We start from the raw sequence: 8,323 nt of genomic DNA, 5'->3' as shown, positions 1-8,323 counted from the left end.
CGTTCCACACCCTACGCGAGGCGTATTATGGGATTTCTGCACAAAATAATGTTGCTCCATGCTTGTACTTTGTGAAATTACAAACCCACCCTAGCTTGATGTGTATAAATAGGAGTGACTAGCACTCATTTGAGATACTCTTTTTTGCATTGAAAAGAAACTCTTGAGATTAGATTCTTGTAGTTTTAGATTTTGTTTTAGGCTTTATATAGCCAAACTCTTCCACCTTGAGAGCTTGTTCGTTGATTCTGGAATTCCATCAAAGTTCCGCTCCATCTCCGTGCACCAAGCTCGAAAGCTCCACCATCCAAGTCCTAAGAGACGGCTTTGAGTCCGGTTAGCTAGTTCCGAGGATGGATTCTTTCCTTTACACTTGCTAATTAGCTTGCACTCATCTTATGTACTAGGCTTGGTTGTAATTCATATTTACATTCTCCATATTTATAATTTATGATTCATAATCTTCTTTTCTATATATGTGTTGATGTTTGTTACTTGTTTTGATATACATAATTGATTATTGTGTAGGAGAACGCGATTTCCGACGCCATTCGGGCTATCTTTATGGATTCATATAGGTGTTGCCTTACCGGAAGTGACAAACCGGAAACCACAGGAATTGACAAGCCACGGAACTTACGGGCCCTAATTTCTGATCCCGAGCATTAGACACACCTTGACTAGGAACCACGTAGTCTAAATACTTCACGGGTCGGTCACACTACACGTAGTCGTCATTGCACGAACAAACCATCCATCGTATAAACTTAGAAGTCGTTATTTGTCATATTTATATCTTATCGCATCCGCATCACTTCATAGAGTTTTGTTATATAAATTCGCCTCACCCGTAGTTAGGAGTAGTTTGTAGTTGGTACCCATATCAACCTCAAAGTATTCACCGCTTAAATAATGTATAAAACCGAGTAGTTTAATACTTGCAGTTATAAATCCCGTGGATTCGATACCCGGTCTTAACCGGATTATTACTTGATACGACGGGGTACACTTGCCCCTAAGTAGTGACGTCGAGTAAAGATAGAGCATTTAGAAAGATCACATCCATAGTCGTAACACACTTATCATGATATACATTTCATATTTACACCACTAAACGAAACTCACATCAAGTTTTTGGCGCCGTTGCCGGGGATTTATAATATCTTGCAATATTAGACAAAAGCGATTTATTGTTAGTTTAAGCATTCTTTTTGTATAAACTGTTTATATATACTTTTACTAACATCATTCTTTCTTGTTGATATTGTATTTTATTTCATTCTTTTTATGCACACCCGATATCAAAGTTGTCCTCTCGTTCCTATTGATCTCGAAATTGAACGTACTCTTTGTAGGATTCGGAGAGCAAAAATGGCAAACCCCAACGCTGAGGTCAACTAGCCCGAAGGAAACCAAAGGCCGCATGTGAACAACATCTACGGGGGAAACGACACACGTTCGATGATGGAGATCCTTGCTCCGCATCATCCCCAAAGCCGTAACGGAATTGTTGCCCCCATGATACCGACCAACACGTACGAGATAAAGACCGACATGATCCAGCTGATACAACAATGCGGCCAATTCGGCGGGGAACTCCATGAGAACCCCAACGAACATCTCGATAAATTCCTTATGTGTGTCGACACCTCTCGGCAAAATGGTGTTCCCGTTGAGGCTGTGAGACTAAAGTTGTTTCCTTTTTCTTTAACAAGACAGGCATTGGAGTGGCTACACTCGTTGGAGGCGGGATCCATCACGTCATGGAAGGAGCTCGAGAAGGAGTTCCTGTCCTACTATTTCCCACCGTCCAAAACGGTCAAGTTACGGACTGATATCACGTCTTTTAGGCAACTAGAATGCGAGGCCCTTCATGCAGCTTGGGCTAGGTTCCGCAAGTTGCTCCGGAACTGCCCCCACCATGACATTCCAAAGCACGACTTGGTAAGGACTGTTGATTCTGCTGCAGGTGGGGATCTATTTCGGAAGTCAGCAAGTGAGGCCTACGAGCTCATTCACGAGCTCGCGAGAAAAAGCGTGTAGACCGTCGCGACATCAAATGTTCGCTGTGGAGAAAGAGGCTCCGAAAAGTTCCATAGCGGAGATGAATAAGAAACTTGACGCGTTAATAGCCCAATTGAGCCTCAACAAAAGTGCACAGGTCCTGATGTGCAATCACTGTGGTGGAGACCACGACGGACTCAATTGCCAAGCCGATAGCCCTTTCGCCGGCGACATCGAGAGTGTAAGTTATGTAGGAGGCAATCCAAGGTATAATCCTAATCCGAACTCCTATCACCACCACAATAATAATAACAGCGGTTGGCGGCGTCGGTACCAACACCCAAACTTGTCATATGGTAATAATAATAATGTGTTGAGGCCCCCATCCGGCTTTGAGTAAGAATATCGGGAAAACGGGCTAGGGCAATCACAAACCATGCCCGGTAATCGGAACGCTCCACCTCTTGACAATGTACATGGCCAATCGGTCACGTCTTTGTTGAAGGATATATTAACCCGTCTTTCCGATAGTGAGGTGTTTTGCAGGGACCTTAGCCGCCAAGTAGCCCATCTGAATCGTCAGCAACAAGAAAGGCCGCTAGGAACCCTCTCGGCAAACACCGAACAAAATCTACGGGGCAAAAATCGGGAATCCGGGCAGGCGATAACGCTCCTGAATAGTGGAAGTTCGGACCCGTCAAGTTCCAACACGGACAACTTACATTGAGCCGCCGCACGAGAAAGTCGAGCTACTTCGACTCTAAACGTAGCATTGGTTTGAATTTCTCGAACTCCTTATGTATATGTATCATAGACTTGTTTTATTTATTTACCCTTTTATGTCGTCTTAGTTTTCCCCTTTGAGTCATTGTTATTTTTTAAAATTTTAAATTTTTATTTTCACTTTTATTTTTATTTTTGTTTTTGCTTTTATTTTCATTTCATTTTTATTTTTATTTTTTTATTTTTATTTTTATTTTTATTTTTGTCAGTTTTCATAAATTGAAAGAAAAACAAATCCCATTGATAATCCAAAAAATTCTTAAACACGCGGGACGTACAACCCAGTACGCCCCGCGCATTTGCGTTTCTGACTCATCTCTCTCAATAAAAGACACGTTACGCGGGGCGCCCCTCCTACCGCGCCTCGCGTCACTTGTGGCAATTAACCCCCCTTTTTAATAAATGCCACGTGGGAGGACACGTGGGACGTGCCCTAGGGCACCCCTCGCGTATCCTCGGGGAGTTGTGAATCACAACTCCCCATGGCAACTTTTTCTTCTCCACTCTTCAATTACTCTTCCCACTTCCCCATATATCTTTCCCACTTCCACACTCCACCTCTTCTTCTCTCCAATCACATCCCCTCCTTTCAAATTCAAATCCTTTCACATTCCCTCCACATTAATTCTATCTAAACCACCTTCCTAAATAAACTTAAAAATCATAAAAATCATTAAATACTCATTAATAAACCATAAACCACCAAATTAAAAATCATAAAACTACTAAAACCGAAAAAATTCTTCAACTTCTGCCTTTTACGCGGGGCATACCCCCATGTACGCCCCGCGTCCTCCCCCTCTTTACCATCAAAAAGGGGCAGGAGGTGTAATACGCGAGGCATGCGCCCTTTCACGCCCCGCGGACCTTACCCCTTTTGCGAATAATAATGGTCAGGAGGTGGGATACACGTGGCGTGGCCCCTTCACGCCTCGCGTACCCCCTGGGAATCCGAGTTTTACTTGGATTCCCATCCCTCTCCTATAAATACTCCCCCTTCTTCCTCTTTCTCTCCCCCACAACTTACTCCTACTTCCCCAACTCCTCTTCTACTCCTTCTCAATCACCCACTACAAACCGCCAACATGCGTCCCCCACGGTCCACTCGGGTCCGTTCCTCCCGTTCCGCCCATAACCAAAATGAACAACCACCATCACCCGAACGGGAGGGAACTCCACCACTCACCCGCCAATACCGGGCTCCTTTTCATCTCCTAACCGAGGAGGAGGCCCAAAAGTACGAAGATCTTTGCGCGGCCACGGTCAAGATGAAGGGCTCAATAAATAAAATAAAATATTTTAAACTTTTCAGAAAATTCAATTTGAAAAGAAATATACATGGCATGAGTAGAAAACACCGTAAATGTATTTCAAAAAGGGAAAGTACGAACCTAGCTCTTGAAAGGGTATTTCTTATTTGCTCACTATTTGTGAGTAAATTTATAATTATTTATTTAGCTTCAAGCTTTATTTTTGTCAACTTGTTGCTTTCACTAATAACATGTGTTTGCAATTGAAATTGCTTTCACTAATAACTTGTTGCTGGTGATGAATGTACTGTGATATTCTTATTAGGGTAAAATTGTATCATTTTAACCATTAAGGGTAAAAATACTTTTGAATGTCAAAGTTAGAAGTATTCTTATACTATATCCCAGAATTTAAACATTAAAGTTGCCCTTATTAATTTATGATATTATAGACTTCATTCCTTGATGTTGAATTAAAGAGAATAAATGGTTGGGTTTTGGGCTATGACGACTTTATTGGTGAATCCAAGGCTTTTCATATCCTATAAATTCAGCCAAAACTTGAACCTAAATTAGAATTTCAAGTTTGGATTTATGGATTGAAATCAAATAATTGGAGAAGGGCTTCTCAGGATTTCCCTTACCTCGATTACAACATAGATGTACATGGTTTTGTTCCCAGAAGTAGTCACTTTACACATGGTAGTGTGCACTGGTAATGCACATTAAACCAAAATGGATGGAAACTAGAGATTGTGGCTTTTATTACGAGCAAAGAGACATTCTGCATAGTGCTTCAACCTGTTTACTTAATCAACTCAATGGATGAAGTTTCAATGAAATTGCATTTTTTAGAAGGCTATCTTTGCATTAACTATTTCGTCAGAGAATGACAGTTTGACGCAGAATTTTATATGAAGAAGGATGAAGTTGATAAGTATACTTGGACAAAGTTATACTCTATTACAAATCCGAGTTTGTCTAGTAATTGGTTTGAAAATGTGAAACTTTTGAGATATTCAAAAAGAGGAGATAAGAGTCATCTTAATAGAGATCATATTGTTTGGTATGACATTAAAAGGAAAGGTCTTGGAGCAGAGTTGAAAGTCTTGGATTACAATTTACATGGGTTGTTATTGGAATAGTCAATTGTTTGTCTTTAAAGTCTTGTGCCATTAGGTGGTAGAACATAGTCTTTTGACGGGTGTACTTATGGATGCTTATTTAACTTGAAGCAAAGCACAAATTCTGAGAAACTGACCAGTAAGAATGCTTTTTAATTTAGAAGCAACCGCCATTTTTCATGTAAACAAAAGAAATTCTCTCCTAACTATTATTGGCTACTACTACTTATGTAGATAAACATCTATATTTTCCGAACAGCACAAGCACATACTTTCCACAAAACTTACTTACACCACTCCTCATCCTTCTTCACTATACACTAAAAACATAACAATCTACCACGAATACCATCCTACCCTATCGACTTCTCTTACCATATCTCAACTCAAATTGAATCTCTAATCATAATTGAAATGCATTACTACTGCCTAAGCTTCCAGCTATATCAACAGATGATAAAACATCGTCCTTCTTCTACACTGCATACTTTCTTTACCCTGTGTTTATGCAATGAAAAGGCAAACAATTTATGCTTTTCTAAAGGTCATTGTCGAAAGAGACTTGCTTTTCTGTGTCGCTTCTCGATTTGGAACGTGGAGGAGTTGCCAGACTTTGAAGCAATACTAGTACATCAGCTATATCATCTACATGTTTTTTCTATGCTCTCAAAGATATCTTGGTCAAATCTGTCATCCCCCATGCACATAATAAAATCTGCCGAAGAAGCAAAATAAACATTAGAGTCAATGAATTGTAAATTAGCTTTAGGCTCATCAATAACTACAAAGATCAATTTTATAATTTATCCAGCTTTAAACAACCAAATTAATGTCATATTAGCAGGAAACCATACAATTGACCAAAATTTTACTTTTAATAAGCAAAAACATTAGAGTGATACTAGAATAGAGAAATTTCAGTATCAGTAAGCTTCAAAACTCATTTATAGCAACATGATTAACAACAAAACTACTATATGCAAGCTACAAAAAACACATGTGATAAATAAATCCTAATATCAATTTATCACATAAACCTAAGATTAATGAATTAAAACAGTTGTAGATATATTAAAAAGATGAACCTGCATTCATGCAGGTATAAATAATATAACATAAACATGAAATTTTAAATAACAGTAATCTATGTATTAGTAGAAAACTAATGTGAAACTACCAGACTAGCACAAGAAGAAAGAAAGTGAACATTAGGGAAGCCATGTCTTTTGAAATTTTGGAAGTACGATCCATTTGGATGGAAAATCAGTGATTGAATTCTCCCTCCTAACTAGAGTTACCTTAAATTGGTAGAAAAAAAAAGGATCAGTGATTGAATTCCATTTGAAAGTTATGTAAGCAAAGGAATGGAATTAAGCAATTACCCCCGTTAAGTTTGAACATATTCTAATTGCATTTACTTGCTCAATGATATTCATTATTATTTGTTAAATTTATTGCCTAGTCTACTTTTATTATTTTTCCCCTCCTCTATTTTCTCTTTATAATTTAGTCAACATTTGTGGTTTATGTAAAGATGAATATTAATGTTGTCACATGTTATACCAATCTTTAAAACTTATTATGATTGTAGAGATCCTCTATTGCTTGTGGTGTACAAGGCAAATATAAATTTAGTGCCACCCATTTGTTGTTTGTATACTAATGTCCATGCATTCTATTTTTGGCCAACAGTCCATGAATTCTATTTTTGCCTGACCATGCTTCTATTTTTGCTTATTTTTCATATAATAATGCACATAAATTCTGAAGATCATGGAACACATATGCCTGTAACATATCAAATACCTAAGAATTGCATCATAAATTACTGAATCATTCTTTTCAAGTATTGATGTATAGAAGCCATTAGCCATTGTCAAATTTGATATTCAACTTAAGAACACAAACCTCATATGTTAATAAGTAGAATGAATTTCTTTCTATTAAGATTGTAAATTGTTCTGAAAACAAACACCATTTGAATATGACATTTGATCATGCAACTTGAAAACATGAACCAATACAAAAACATCATATTTTTCACTTTAAATAATGCAGATTTAGTAGGTTAACCGTAATAAGAGATTTGTTATTCTAAACCTCAACTTACTTGGGAGTTAATTCGCCGGCGACCTTCCGCAATCATTGTTAGAATGTCCATTCTTATCTAGACATGGATTTTCTTCCAATTTCTTGACCATTGGTTTTCCTGTAGAAAATTAAAATTATCATATGAATTATTAAATTAAAATTATCATATGAATTATTAAATTAAAATTAACCTTTTTTTTCGTTAAATCATCACATGAATCAAAATTAGCACATCTAGGGTTTGGAGAGATGGCTACGTCTATTCAAATTTCTCCCTAGTCATTTTTCATGCACCAAATCATGTTGGAATGATCATCATCAACTGAACAAGTTCGGATTTCTTTTAGTTTATTAAAGGTTGCAATCTAGATCTTATTCATATATATGAAGACCTGATAAGAATATAGTCTAGATATGTAATTAAACATTCCAAACTAGATCTGTTCAGATTTCGCAATTGGTTTTGATAAAAAAAACAAACACATCTGAGAATCTAATAATATGGGTAAATACAAAAACTCTTGAGATAGGAATTAATATTAACTCAGATTTCGCAATTGTCTATGTTTCCAGCTTAATTCCTAGTAGCCTTTTTGGTGAACTGAGGTCTGAACAATACCATAATCAAAATTAGATCTGTTTGAATCTATAATCGATCATCTTTTGAACAATAAATTTATGTATTATGTCCATGAAATGTCTGAAAAATAGAACTAATTATGAATGAGAGACAAAGATGAAAAGAAGATGCTGACCTGGTCCGCTTCCAGCAAACAATTTCAATGAGATGAGAAGCTCTATGGGGCTGGTTTTCAAAGCCAGTGAATATGATGGCTGGAGAGTATGAATTTAAAGAGATGCAATTAGGGTTTTATGGAATTAGTTGACAAAGAAAACGCACAAAAGCCAAAGCCCCACATTATGTTGGGCTTTACATAAAGGGATATTTACATACAAATTCAGATTTGAAAAATTATTTACGACTATGTCAAGAAATAATTTTGAATTATGTCAAACTAGTAAAATCAGCATTTTTAATAGGGTTAGTTACATGATTATCATAAATTAATT

General features: G+C 37.3%; 1 long non-coding RNA gene across 1 annotated transcript; it reads right to left on the bottom strand.

Moving 5' to 3' along the window:
* Positions 1–5,369: 5,369 nt before the first annotated feature.
* On the bottom strand, positions 5,370–8,081 carry LOC136222106 (uncharacterized). The gene is made up of 3 exons (XR_010685503.1): positions 8,008–8,081; positions 7,272–7,370; positions 5,370–5,876 (listed from the first exon to the last, which is right to left on the bottom strand). It is a non-coding gene; the product is annotated as an uncharacterized lncRNA (long non-coding RNA).
* Positions 8,082–8,323: the final 242 nt, after the last annotated feature.

This window comes from Euphorbia lathyris, chromosome 3 (genome assembly GCF_963576675.1).
Source record: "Euphorbia lathyris chromosome 3, ddEupLath1.1, whole genome shotgun sequence".
Lineage (NCBI taxonomy): Eukaryota > Viridiplantae > Streptophyta > Magnoliopsida > Malpighiales > Euphorbiaceae > Euphorbia > Euphorbia lathyris.
This window is presented reverse-complemented; position numbering and strand designations above follow the sequence as displayed.